Raw genomic sequence first — 12,313 nt, forward strand, 5'->3', positions numbered from 1 at the left:
CGGTCCCGTGATCCATTACGGTGAAGCGCTCTGAGACGCCGTCCGGCGTGGAGGGCGCTTGATACATCCAAGTTGTTGTTCTTGTTGTTGTGAGCTGGAGCAGGAGGACATGGAAGCCTGTAACCCACATTGAATACATGGTAAAATAAAAAGGTCTAAAACATGAGAGCATAACATTTTCTGGGCGACAGAATACCAAGGCACACCGAGCCTACGTTCCACCATCGAGTTTACCTTCCAATCCATTGAGCGACAGAGACGTCTGTTGACACTTTTTGCAAGAAAAGTGCAGCTTTTGATTGATATATTTGCTGTCACAAGCAATCCCTGGTTAATAAGGAACGACAACATCTGTAAATTAGATATTGAAAGTTAAAATCTGAATGCAAATAGATGGAAACACTGACCACAGTGTGACGTGGGATTGTTTGCTCATCAGGCTTCGTGTTCTCCCACAACATACATTAAAGTGAAGTACAAATGGCCTTGAAATTTTATATGGATCCAATCAGCAACTAATTTAGGAACAACGTTTTTTGAAGAATAACATGAAATGTAGGTAGAAATATAAGAGTTACGTATTCGCAGATAGCTTCCAGTTATTTTATTTAAACTGTGCTGGAATGCTTGGAAAATAAATATTGCGAGAAAGCTGACTGATGCCTGAAAAGGTTGTGGACGGAAGTTACTGTGGCGCAATTGGTCAGCGCGGTCGGCTGCTAACCGAAAGGTTGGTGGTTCAAACACACCCAGGGACGGTCCTCTCTGGAATAAATATATTATTCTTCAATTGCTTCCTCGCACGTGAATTAATTCAAGAAAAAACTTGATCGGCTCCGTTGTCTTTATTTTCAAAGTATTCCAATACCCTCCTCACTTGTTTCATTGACAAATTGGAACATCTCTTACTTCGTCTTGGAATTCAACGACTTCCTTCCTCCTATGTTCCGGAAGCATTCGGAATTTAAAAAGAAATTACTTGCTGGAAGATATTTAATTGTGTCGATGAATGGCATTGCTGGACCTGGAGGAGTGAAACTAATCTACGCTGGAATCAACGTGATCGAACGGCCAACGAAACAAACGCAATTTGAGGGTATTGTCTCATGAACAAAAACGTTGACTTCCCGTTTGATCAATGGAAGAAGGAATAATTTTGTAAGCTTCTGCACACAGCTTTTCTGGTCAGAAATCACATCTGATCTGGACAATGTACGAGCTGAAGAAGATCATTTGATAGCGGTTGGATCCGAGCCCACGTCGGCTTAGAAAATGGAGCCTGTGTTCAGAGCCTTAGACAGCTGGGAAACGGTCTACTCTGTTTGTGAAAAATGACGATAATTGAGATTGAGTGCGGTGTAGTAATCGAGCTCGAATTCCAGAACCTGGTGCCTTGTGAATGAAGGTCGAAAAGGTTGCCTGCACCTACAGTACAGGAAACACAAGGAAGGTAATTGTTATCTCAGTGCAGGAAGTGGGCAAGAAACATAGATAAAGTCAGTGTCAGCTCAGTGCAGGGGGTGGGCAAGAAACGGAGAGAAGTTCAGCGTTAGCTCAGTGCAGGATGTGGGCTGAGACAAACAGTGAAGGTAAGTGTTAGATCAGTGCAGGAAGTGGGCAGAGACACACAGGGAAGGTCAGTGTTAGCTCAGTGCAGGAGGCGAGAAGACTGCGTATGTAAGCAAACCAGAAAGAGAGGGTGGTGCTGCGGCGTGAAATCCCTGACCTTAAAGCCGGCCATTCAAGTACTTTCAGTGAGATGTGGGGTAATGTGGTGCGCTGTTTCTTGTGGTTGAGGGTATGGAGTGACAGTTGGGTAAAGGTTTGGCAGACATCAAGTCCTGGACAGCAGCCAACTTCTTCCGGATTAATATTGGCAAGACAGAGGCACTTCTGGACTACGATCAGCGCCTCCTCAGCTCAGGCGCTGAAAAGTATCACCTTTAATGGTTGCACACTACACCTCAGGAGCCAATGCGGAACCTCGGAGACCTGTTCTACCATCTGCTGTCCATCAAACCCCACATTGGTGCCGTGACCTACTCCGCCTTTCCCCACCTCCGCAACATTTCCAGCATCCGCCACTGCCTCTCACCACACACTGCAATGACCCTTATCATCGCTTTTATCAGGTACCGACTTGACTGCATCAACTGTCTGGTCGTGGGACTCCCCATATCTTCCATCCATGAGCTGCATGTTATTAAGAACTCTGCAGCTGGTGTCCTCCCCATCCCTCAGAGAATTGAGTTGAGAACCCTCGTGCATAGCTTCCATGATATTCCGTGATACTGCCCCACAACACTTCTGATGGTGTAATTCCATAAGAGCCTGCCCGCTCGCTTTGCCAGGTGGACACCAGCTTCAGTTCCCTTGCAATTTCTGCCTCATCATTGGCGTTCAGGCATTCAGCATATCTGCCTACTGTCTCCAGAACTATATCCCACAATCCAATCCTTCCACCTTACAATCTATATTGCCAACTGCAAGTCCCTTCCGAAGAGCTGCTCTTCTGCTACAACTTAGCAAACCCCCCAACCCCTTGCCCTCCAGCTCTCCAGAACCCAACTGGGGCTCGGGCCAAAATAGAATACCTCTGCTGCGTACTGGAATGTCTTTCTGACGTAAATGTTCCTTCACAAATGTATTTTTTTGTTTTGTTACGTGTATCTCCATCCGTTTTTTTTTCTGACTACACGTATTGTGTATATACCTCTGTATATCTATCTGTCTGTGTACATCTGTCTGTGCCTATCTTTGACTATGTATATATCTCTCCGTGTCTGTGTCTGTCTATGTGTATCTCTCTCCTCTTATCGGTATGAAAGGGAATGACAAAAATTTTGTAGACTTCACTCCTCTGTTTTGGCCGCCGGTTCACCCAAGCCTTGGCTTCGGCAAACACACTGCCACTCTGAGTGTAGGCCAGATGGTGGTGTACAGCGGGGCAGGTTCTGTGCCTTCTCCCATCAAATCCACAACGTTGGGGTTTGAAGTGGCAGGATAGACTGTTGTGTCAGAATAATCTCCACAGTTTTCGCTTGATCGGCACTGAATCAACTGTAGAAATGGATCATTGTGTTTGATCATTTCTATTTCTCTACTTCTGTAGCAAACCTCTTGCCAAATGTGATCCTGCCTCGAGGGTGGTGATGTCTTCCAAAAGGTGTTTTCCTCTATCTAGCGGCCCAGTCTGATTTGATGGTGAATTTCCCCATTGAGTGGGAAATGGTCAGGGTGAGGGTTGGGAAGAGAGGGAGCGAGGAGCGGGTAGAGAGTCGAGATGAGATCTGAAGGCACGGTCAAATAGAAAGGTCTTCAGACCGGCCTTGAAGGAGGAAAGGGAGGAGGCAAGGCGAAGGCACTGGGGGATAGAGTTCCAGAGCCAAGGATTTAGAGGCTGAAGGCCCGGCCACCGATGGTAGGGCGGTTGGGGCGGGGGATGTGGAGCAGATCGGAGCCAGAGGAACGGAGGGTACGGGCAGTTAGGTAGGCGGATATTAGGTTAGAGAGGTAGGAGGAAGCAAGGCCGTGAAAGGCCTTGTAGGTGCAGCAAAGCATTTTCTGCTATTTTGCCTTTCAACTCGAGTAAATAGTTAATAATATACCATGGGAGTATGAATATCAAGGAAGCTGTGACTTCTCTCGCGTGAGCAGTGTCTGATCTTATCGACCTTACGTGTATCAAGATTCTTCTTTTCGTTCTGTATTTGCAGCTCAAAACGCCGACTCTCAGGCACACACTGGGGGCCAGTCAAGACCCAGGAGTTAGTGGACACAAAGCAACGGGATGTGCGACAGTCAATTATCCTGAGATGAAAGATCGAAGGAAATCCTTTATTTCCTGTTTGCTATATCACAAATTTTGTATTGTAACGGACGGCATATCCGCTGTGTTTCCTTTACAGGATGATTTCAATCAGAAGCTCAAATGACAAAATTCATGTATTTTCTGTACCTCTTCTACGAAACAGACTAAATCCTAGTGATATTCAGTTCGTGTACGCACAAGGATACTTACGGGGATCCCCTGAATAAATTCAGAGAGGACCTTAAAAGTCGTTTGTTGTTCATTTATTTTAATCGCTAAAGTATTTCATTGCCAAACTTTGCCCTAAGCGATGTATTTTGGGGAATAGAAATTCTTCAGATATTGACCATCCAACTTGCCAGGACAAGGTCTCTCTTCAATAACGGTCCAACGTAACAGACCAGTCAGAGAAGCAGTAAAGCGCCCTCTACACTATAAGATTTCGGTAATTTCCCCCCTGTAACTTTGCAGCTGCTTATTGGGCGAAGGATTCGTTGTTGCCGGGTGGCGATTCTCGATTTGGGAGTTGACAAATGACTAAAAATTTCAGAAGTTTCATGTTGAAATTCCGGGTGAGCGCGCATTTTAGTCGCTTTTTCTCCACTATTTTAATGCAACCGTATTTTCAAAATAATACATTATTACATGTGCTGCAGGAGGCTGGTGCTATTTGAAGTAATGGTAATTAAATCTGTTTGGAAAACACTCTAATTCCCGAGACAATATCAGTTTCCGCATAATTCCGAAGCCCGTGTCCTTTCCCACACAAAATACCAGAGCCTATCATCTTCGCTGGGTTCCTTTGCCTCTCCATCCCCATCTGATACAGTTCTGGGTCCCCGTCTTATCTTTAAATGGTCGCAGTCAAAATCGAACCCTATGGACTGAGCCACTCACTTGCCTCTGGAGGCACAGACTTGCTTCATTTCCCAGCTTTATCCAGCCCAACATCAGCGGGGGAGATTTAAATCTTTCTGCAGCTTCATTCCACTGATCATCTGTCTCAATTTCTTCCTCCCCATGTCCATGATCAGAATCAAAACCTCACTTTGGACTCTTGGTAAATATACCCTTCCCAGAATGCCTGAAATCCTTCCCCTAAAACAAACGCCCAGCCAGTAATACATATTATTAAGAATATTATCTCTTGCATTCGAGATAGCACCTTTTCCCGTCTTCGAGTCGTCTCAAAGGACTTCACAGCATATTCTAAAGTAAATAGAATATGTATTTTGTGGGCGAAAAGCTGCAGATTATGGCGCATAGCATTTACCCACAAACATTCGTGGATTGAGTTACCATTTTATTATTCATATTTTGTTTGACGGAATATTTACCACGGAAAAGCAATCCAGCAATCGACTAGCCACCGGATGCAAACAGAGGCGAATCGAGTAAGGAATCTCGCCCTCTCTTTTGTACTGCCGGAAATGGATCCCAGGTCTTTCAGCAGCTGTCGTACTCAGCCTCAGAATTTCCTCACAAAGCTATTGCATGGCCTTCCTATTCAACAGCCACTCCACCTCCCAGCTCGGAGTCGAGCTCCATCACTGTCAAGCGCTCTGTGGCGCTACGTTGCATGAGGTGCTCTTTGCAAATGCAAGATATTGGTGTTGTTAAGTTGTTGTTTTTGAAAACATATATTTGCTAAAATAGAATAAAGTACGCGCTTCATTAATTCTAGTCGAGCAACAGGGATGCGGACATCGTAACACATAATTCCCTCGAGTATTGTCAAAAGGAGTTTCATCGCTACATACAGCAGCACATGTTTTATATCTGTGACCGCTGTTCAGGGAACTGTACCTGTGTTGGCAAATTTTCAAGTATTTTAACCATCTCTTTGTGGTAATATTGTAGGAGCATAACATTTCTATCAATAAATGTCACACACAATTTAAATCCTCTTGACCATTTCTTCCTTCACCAGATGACAACCTCTCACAGATTGTTCCAATTCTTTACTCACCAGAAACTCACTGCTGGTCGGTTGCTTCTTAGACATAAAACAGCCAAATGCTCTTTTGCATAAAGCAAGAAGAAACTTCCACTTAAAGGAGATAACAGCAACATTTTTACATTGATATAACTCACCTGAATGCGTTAAAAGCGGTTCACAGAGCTAAAGAGGCTCTAAAACCCACAATAATCCAAACCGGAGTCTGAATAAAAAATGGTAATTAAACTAACAACCGGTCAACTTTAGTACAGAGAATGATAGATTCATCGACAGGACACTAATGAAAATTTTCTTGTCTCCGATATCAGCATAAATTTGTTCCAGGAACTAAAATATTAAACGAAAGATGTTTCATGAATTGACAGCAATGGGGTACATTATTTCCGAGATACACTAAATCTGTAGTTTTATTTGTAACGACTAGAACCGCAATGTACATCGCGCTGTGACAGTCATGGCAGCAATAACCAACAGGTGTGATGTTCGGGAATTCAGGACGGCACCGCTGGGATTTGTACACGGGATTTCCTGTTTACCAGACAGGCGCTTTTGCCCTAAAGCCACGGCGGCGCTGCCACATCGTTCCACACCATTCACCATCCAGTTGACTGTCATCTCTGTCCAGCAGTTTGGCTTCTGCCGTCACCTCAATAAGAAGGAGTTGACCAATCGCCCCTCATCCTCCGATTCCCCCATTCCTCATCACGGTTGTGAGTTTTGGATGCAGACCTGATCCTCGCTGACACCCCATTGCCTCTCTCTCACACTTTCCCTTTCTCTCTCGCTCTCACAAACACACGCACCTACTCTCTCAAAATCACTGTCTCTCCTTCTCCTCTGATAGTTATATCATTCTCTCTTCCCTCCTGCGGTGAAATTAATCTCTCTCTCTCACTCAGACATCGCTTACACTCTCCTCTATACGCTTTCTCTTTCTTTCTTTCTTTCTTTCTTTCTTTCTTTCTCTCGCTCTCTCTCTCTCTCTCTCTCTCTCTCTCTCTCTCTGTCTCTCTCTGTGTCTCTCTCTCCAGCTAATTCCCTATATCAATGGCTATCTCCCTCTTTCACTCCACCAGTCGCAGGTCACTGAATGGAATGACAGGAGCCGGAGGTCACTATGTGGCCGGAGCTGGGGGCCACCATGTGACAGGAGTCGGGTGTCACTATCTGACAGGAGCCGGCGGCACTCGGTGACAGGAGCCGAGGGTCACCATGTGAAAGGAGCCGGAGGTCACTATGTGGCCGGAGCCGGGGGTCACGATTTGACAGGAGCCGGGGGTCACTATGTGGGAGGAGCCGGGGGTCACTATGTGACAGGAGCCGGGGGTCACTATGTGACAGGAGTCGGGTGTCACTATCTGACAGGAGCCGGCGGCACTCTGTGACAGGAGCCGGGGGTCACCATGTGAAAGGAGCCGGAGGTCACTATGTGGCCGGAGCCGGGGGTCACCATGTGGCAGGTCATTATGTGGCAAGAGCCGAGGGGTAACTATGTGGGAGGAGCCGGGGGTCACTATGTGACAGGAGCCAGGGGTCACTATGTGACAGGAGTCGGGCGTCACTATGTGACAGGAGCCGGGCGTCACTATGTGACAGGAGCCGGGGGTCACTATGTGACAGGAGCCGGGGGTCACTATGTGGGAGGAGCCGGGGGTCACTATGTGACAGGAGCCGGGGGTCACTATGTGACAGGAGCCGGGGGTCACTATGTGGGAGGAGCCGGGGGTCACTATCTGCCAGGAGCCGGGGGTCACTAGGTGACAGGAGCCGGGGGTCACCATGTGACAGGAGCCCGAGGTCACTTTGTGGCCGGAGCCGGGGGTCACCATGTGACAGGAGCCGGGGTCATTATGTGGCAAGAGCCGAGGAGTAACTATTTGCGAGTAGCCGGGGGTCACTATGTGACAGGAGCCAGGGGTCACTATGTGACAGGAGTCGGGGGTCACTATGTGAAAATAGTCAGGGTCACTATGTGACAGGAGCCGGGTGTCACTCTGTGACAGGAGCCGGGGTCACTATGTGACAGGAGCCGGGGGTCACTATGTGACAGGAGCCGGGGGTCACTATGTGACAGGAGCCGGGGGTTACCATGTGACAGGAGCCGGGGGTCACTATGTGACAGGAGCCGGGGGTCACTATGTGGCAGGAGCCCGGGTTTACTATGTGACAGGGGCCGGGGGTCACTATGTGACATGAGCCGGGGGTCACTATTTGACAGGAGCCGGGGGTCACTATGTGGCCGGAGCCGGGGGTCACGATTTGACAGGAGCCGGGGGTCACTATGAGGGAGGAGCCGGGGGTCACTATGTGACAGGAGTCGGGTGTTACTATCTGACAGGAGCCGGCGGCACTCGGTGACAGGAGCCGGGGGTCACCATGTGAAAGGAGCCGGAGGTCACTATGTGGCCGGAGCCGGGGGTCACCATGTGGCAGGTCATTATGTGGCAAGAGCCGAGGGGTAACTATGTGGGAGGAGCCGGGGGTCACTATGTGACAGGAGCCAGGGGTCACTATGTGACAGGAGTCGGGGGTCACTATGTGACAGGAGTCGGGCGTCACTATGTGACAAGAGTCAGGGTCACTATGTGACAGGAGCCGGGATCACTATGTGACAGGAGCCGGGGGTCACTATGTGACAGGAGCCGGGAGTCACCATGTGACAGGAGCCGGGTGTCACCATGTGACAGGAGCCGGGGGTCACGATTTGACAGGAGCCGGGGGTCACTATGTGACAGGAGCCGGGGGTCACTATGTGGGAGGAGCCGGGGGTCACTATGTGACAGGAGCCGGGGGTCACTATGTGACAGGAGTCGGGCGTCACTATGTGACAAGAGTCAGGGTCACTATGTGACAGGAGCCGGGATCACTATGTGACAGGAGCCGTGGGTCACTATGTGAGAGGAGCCGGGGGTCAATATGTGACAGGAGACGGGTGTCACTATGTGACAGGAACCGGGGGTCACTATATGGGAGGAGCCGGGGGTCACTATGTGACAGGAGCCGGGGGTCACTATGTGACAGGAGCCGGGGGTCACTATGTGACAGGAGCCGGGGGTCACTATGTGACAGGAGCCGGGGGTCACTATGTGGACAGGAGCCGGGGTCACTATGTGACAGGAGCCGGGGGTCACTATGTGACAGGAGCCGGGGGTCACTATGTGACAGGAGCCGGGGGTCACTATGTGCAGTGACAGGATATGTAAAGGCACATTACTGTTAATGGAAGGAGAGGTTTAGAGGGATTGGAGGGATGGAGGGAGCAATGTAGGCAGAGAGGTGTGAGAGAAGGAGGGAGATAGACATCTAGTAAGGGAACGAGTGAGAGAGAGGGTGATAGGGGTTGGGGACAACAACAACAACAGCAACTTAGATTTGTATAGAGCCCTCCACGCTGGACAGGGGTCTCAGAGCGCTTTACAGTTTCGTATCCCGGAAACGGGCCAGTGGGGAGGGGGGAGAGGTGACCAGAGGCACGGTCGAAAAGTGAGGTCTTCAGTAGAGACCTGAAAATGTGAGGGGAGGGGGCGAGACGTAGATCGTGAGGAAGGCAGTTGCAGAGCCTCGGGGCATAGTGTTGTTTAGATGGTGGAGCGGAAGACTCGGGGGACGAGGATAAGGTGAGACCAGGAGGTGCTGTTTTGAAGAGTGAGGAGGTCAGAGAGGTCGCTGGTGCAGGGGAGTGCAGTGACTTGCAATCGAGGATGAGGATCTTGGAGTGGATCTCTCTGGGATAGGCAGCCAGTGCAGTCTGGCCAGGACTGGGGGGGGAGGGTGGGGGTGAGCGGAGTTTCTGCGGGACATGGTGAGGGAGGATGTGAGCGACTGGGAAGAAGTGCGTTAGGTGTTTTGATGGGTGAGTGTCCGGCAAATATTGTTTACGAATGATTAGTACCATAATAATATGCATTAATCGACAGTGTGTAGAAAGCTCATATCACAGTAGATGATCAAGTATGGGGCAGCGGCGGTGGGACACACTGTAAAGTGAATTGACTGTATATTTTTGGGCGAACGCGGCAGCCAATTGCGCGCAGCAATGTCCCACAAACAGTCGTAGATTGAAAATGTCCAATTTATTATTGTTTTTGGTTCTGGAGGGATTATTATTAGGCTCTGTGTGGAATAAGGAAACTTGCCCAAGGTTTTCCGCTGCCTGGAATTAAACTCAGATCTCTCACTTGCAAAGCGAGTGCTCTAACTACTGGGCAACAGGACTCCATTAGAACAAAGTTGGATCATTGCTCAGGTATTTTTTGTTATAGTTAACTGCTTTTTTGGGGGTGACGTGTTTCTATTTAGAAGTATTTATCGATTGTATTTTTTTTTGATAAACTTTGCTGCGCTTAGAACAACAACAATATGACCTTTGTTTCGCTCCTTTCGGAAGACCTATTTGACAGTAAAATCTTGATAAAACGCTTTAAAGATACGTTGATCATGTTGTCGGGCGCCGTATCAGACGCGAGGATTAACAACAATACTTATTATTATAGTAAAATGCAGTCTGATATCACAACAGTAAAAATAACCAGTCCAGATGTTCACGACATTGCTGTAATGTGCGTTGACGTTTTGTCCTCTCGGCCTCACAGTAATGTGGTTCAGCGCTCGAACGGTTTTGTCCGACACAGAGTGCGATGGAAGGAGAATAGTTCAAACCAACAGCCACTCGCGAGGCCCTGACCAGGAAAACATTTTCATTGGCCTTTTTTTGTGTTCCTGCGGGAAGAAAAATGACCTATAAGGAGATGGATGTGAGTAAAGAAAATTTGTCTCACACGTCGTGACCACAGGTTCGTGTACAGCTATTGCAGCTGCAAAGCACCGAATACACAATGTGTTGCCCTTTTCGCTCTCTCCCTCTCTCTCACCGCACACCGCAACCCCCACTAACCCTCCAATCCCCGCACACCCCACAACCTCCCGCCCCCCTACCCCCACCCGCCATGTGTGCTTTGCAAACTCCTTCAAGTGATTTACTGCAAACCCAACTACCAGCTGCTGATCCCTGACTGTCCTCCTGACGCGGAAGACGCTGTACTAATGTTATTGTAGTTATGACCGTGGAGCTCTGTCACTTGGAGCACTGCAGTGAATGAAGTGAATTGGATTCCCAGCAGGACGGGACTTTAGCGAGTTTCGCTCTCGACAACCCTGTTTACGTAAAGAGAAACCTGGTTGTTTGTTTGGTCATTGGTGGATCACTTTTTCAGGGTAATAATTTCTTCCAAGTAAAAGTAATAATCAGTGCTTTTAGGATACAGCTGTGGGCAATTGGCTTCCGTACTTTGCACGTAACACGTAAAAGGCATTTCACTTTACTAAAAATCTGAACTAAATAATGGTGAGGAACAATACTCCGTATTCTGTGAGACGTCTCGGAAACGTTATGAGCGGCTATATCAGATGCAAATATGATTCATATCGTCATTGTCAAGTGTTCTGAGGAAGTATTTCTGAAGAAAACGAGGCTATCAATTGGCCCCAACATATATGAAGTGATTGAATAATTTTGCTTGGAGGATCTTTGCCAGGTAAAAAGGCAAAGATCGTCTTTTTCTTTTCAATCGGTGCCATGAGATCTGTCCCGTCGACTTGAACAGGCGCAGATTCTCGGTTTATCTTCCTTTAAGATGTAGGAGCAGTACGAGGCCATTCGGCCCCTTAGCTACACAGCCATTTATTAGGCTGATTCCCTAATCTAATTCAAATTACCCGCCCTATCCCCATATTCCTGAATCCCTCTCGCCAACAAGTCACCCCTATCAATTAAAGGTTGAACAACTGGAAGAGGAATCCTGAGTTACGTTGGATGCCTAATGTGCTATTGCTTATCAATATTTCTCTACCAAGAGCTACATCTCCTACTCTTAATATTTTCATATTTCTCTTCTTCTCGTCCCTATAAATTATTTTAAAAAACGCGTTTCAATATTCCCCAATGATTGTCTTTTTCTCATGAGAAAATGAGCTTTGGGATGTCCTCCAGACGTGAAAGGCGCTCTATAAATATAATTTTGCTGTTGTTTTTCTTTTGTTGATGACGAGAAGCAATGAAAGTTGCTCAGTCCCTGGATTTTCTGCGTGCGTTACAACAACGCCTCAAATTTCTTTTGGATCTCTTTTTTTTATGTGCGAGGATTGTTGCTTTCCAGTATGTTCCCTGATGGTCTAGTGGTTAGGATTCGGCGCTCTCACCGCCGCGGCCCGGGTTCGATTCCCGGTCAGGGAAGCATTTCATTTCGCTTTTTCGATTGGTACCGACATTTGCCTGTGCACAAAAAAAAGCAGATATGTCCTGCAATCGCAGCTGCGCTTCACAGCACCAATAATAATAATAATACTTGCATTTGATATAGCACCATATAGCGTCTTCGAGACGTCTACAATCTCTTCACACAATGTAGTTTAAAGTAAGTTGACTGTATATTTTTGGGGGAAATGATCTGTTTTATTCAAATCAAAACAGCCGATAATCGTTTTCTTTATTAAAGACACAAATCAGGACAGTAATCACATGTAATATCCGGAATTGGTTTCAG

General features: G+C 47.6%; 1 non-coding gene across 1 annotated transcript; it reads left to right on the forward strand.

The window, feature by feature from the left end:
- Positions 1-11,931: 11,931 nt before the first annotated feature.
- trnae-cuc lies at positions 11,932-12,003 on the forward strand. Its single transcript has one exon. It is a non-coding gene; the product is annotated as a tRNA-Glu (tRNA).
- The last annotated feature ends 310 nt before the right edge of the window (positions 12,004-12,313 follow it).

This window comes from Callorhinchus milii, unplaced genomic scaffold (assembly GCF_018977255.1).
Source record: "Callorhinchus milii isolate IMCB2004 unplaced genomic scaffold, IMCB_Cmil_1.0 Scaffold932, whole genome shotgun sequence".
NCBI classification, from domain to species: Eukaryota; Metazoa; Chordata; class Chondrichthyes; order Chimaeriformes; family Callorhinchidae; genus Callorhinchus; species Callorhinchus milii.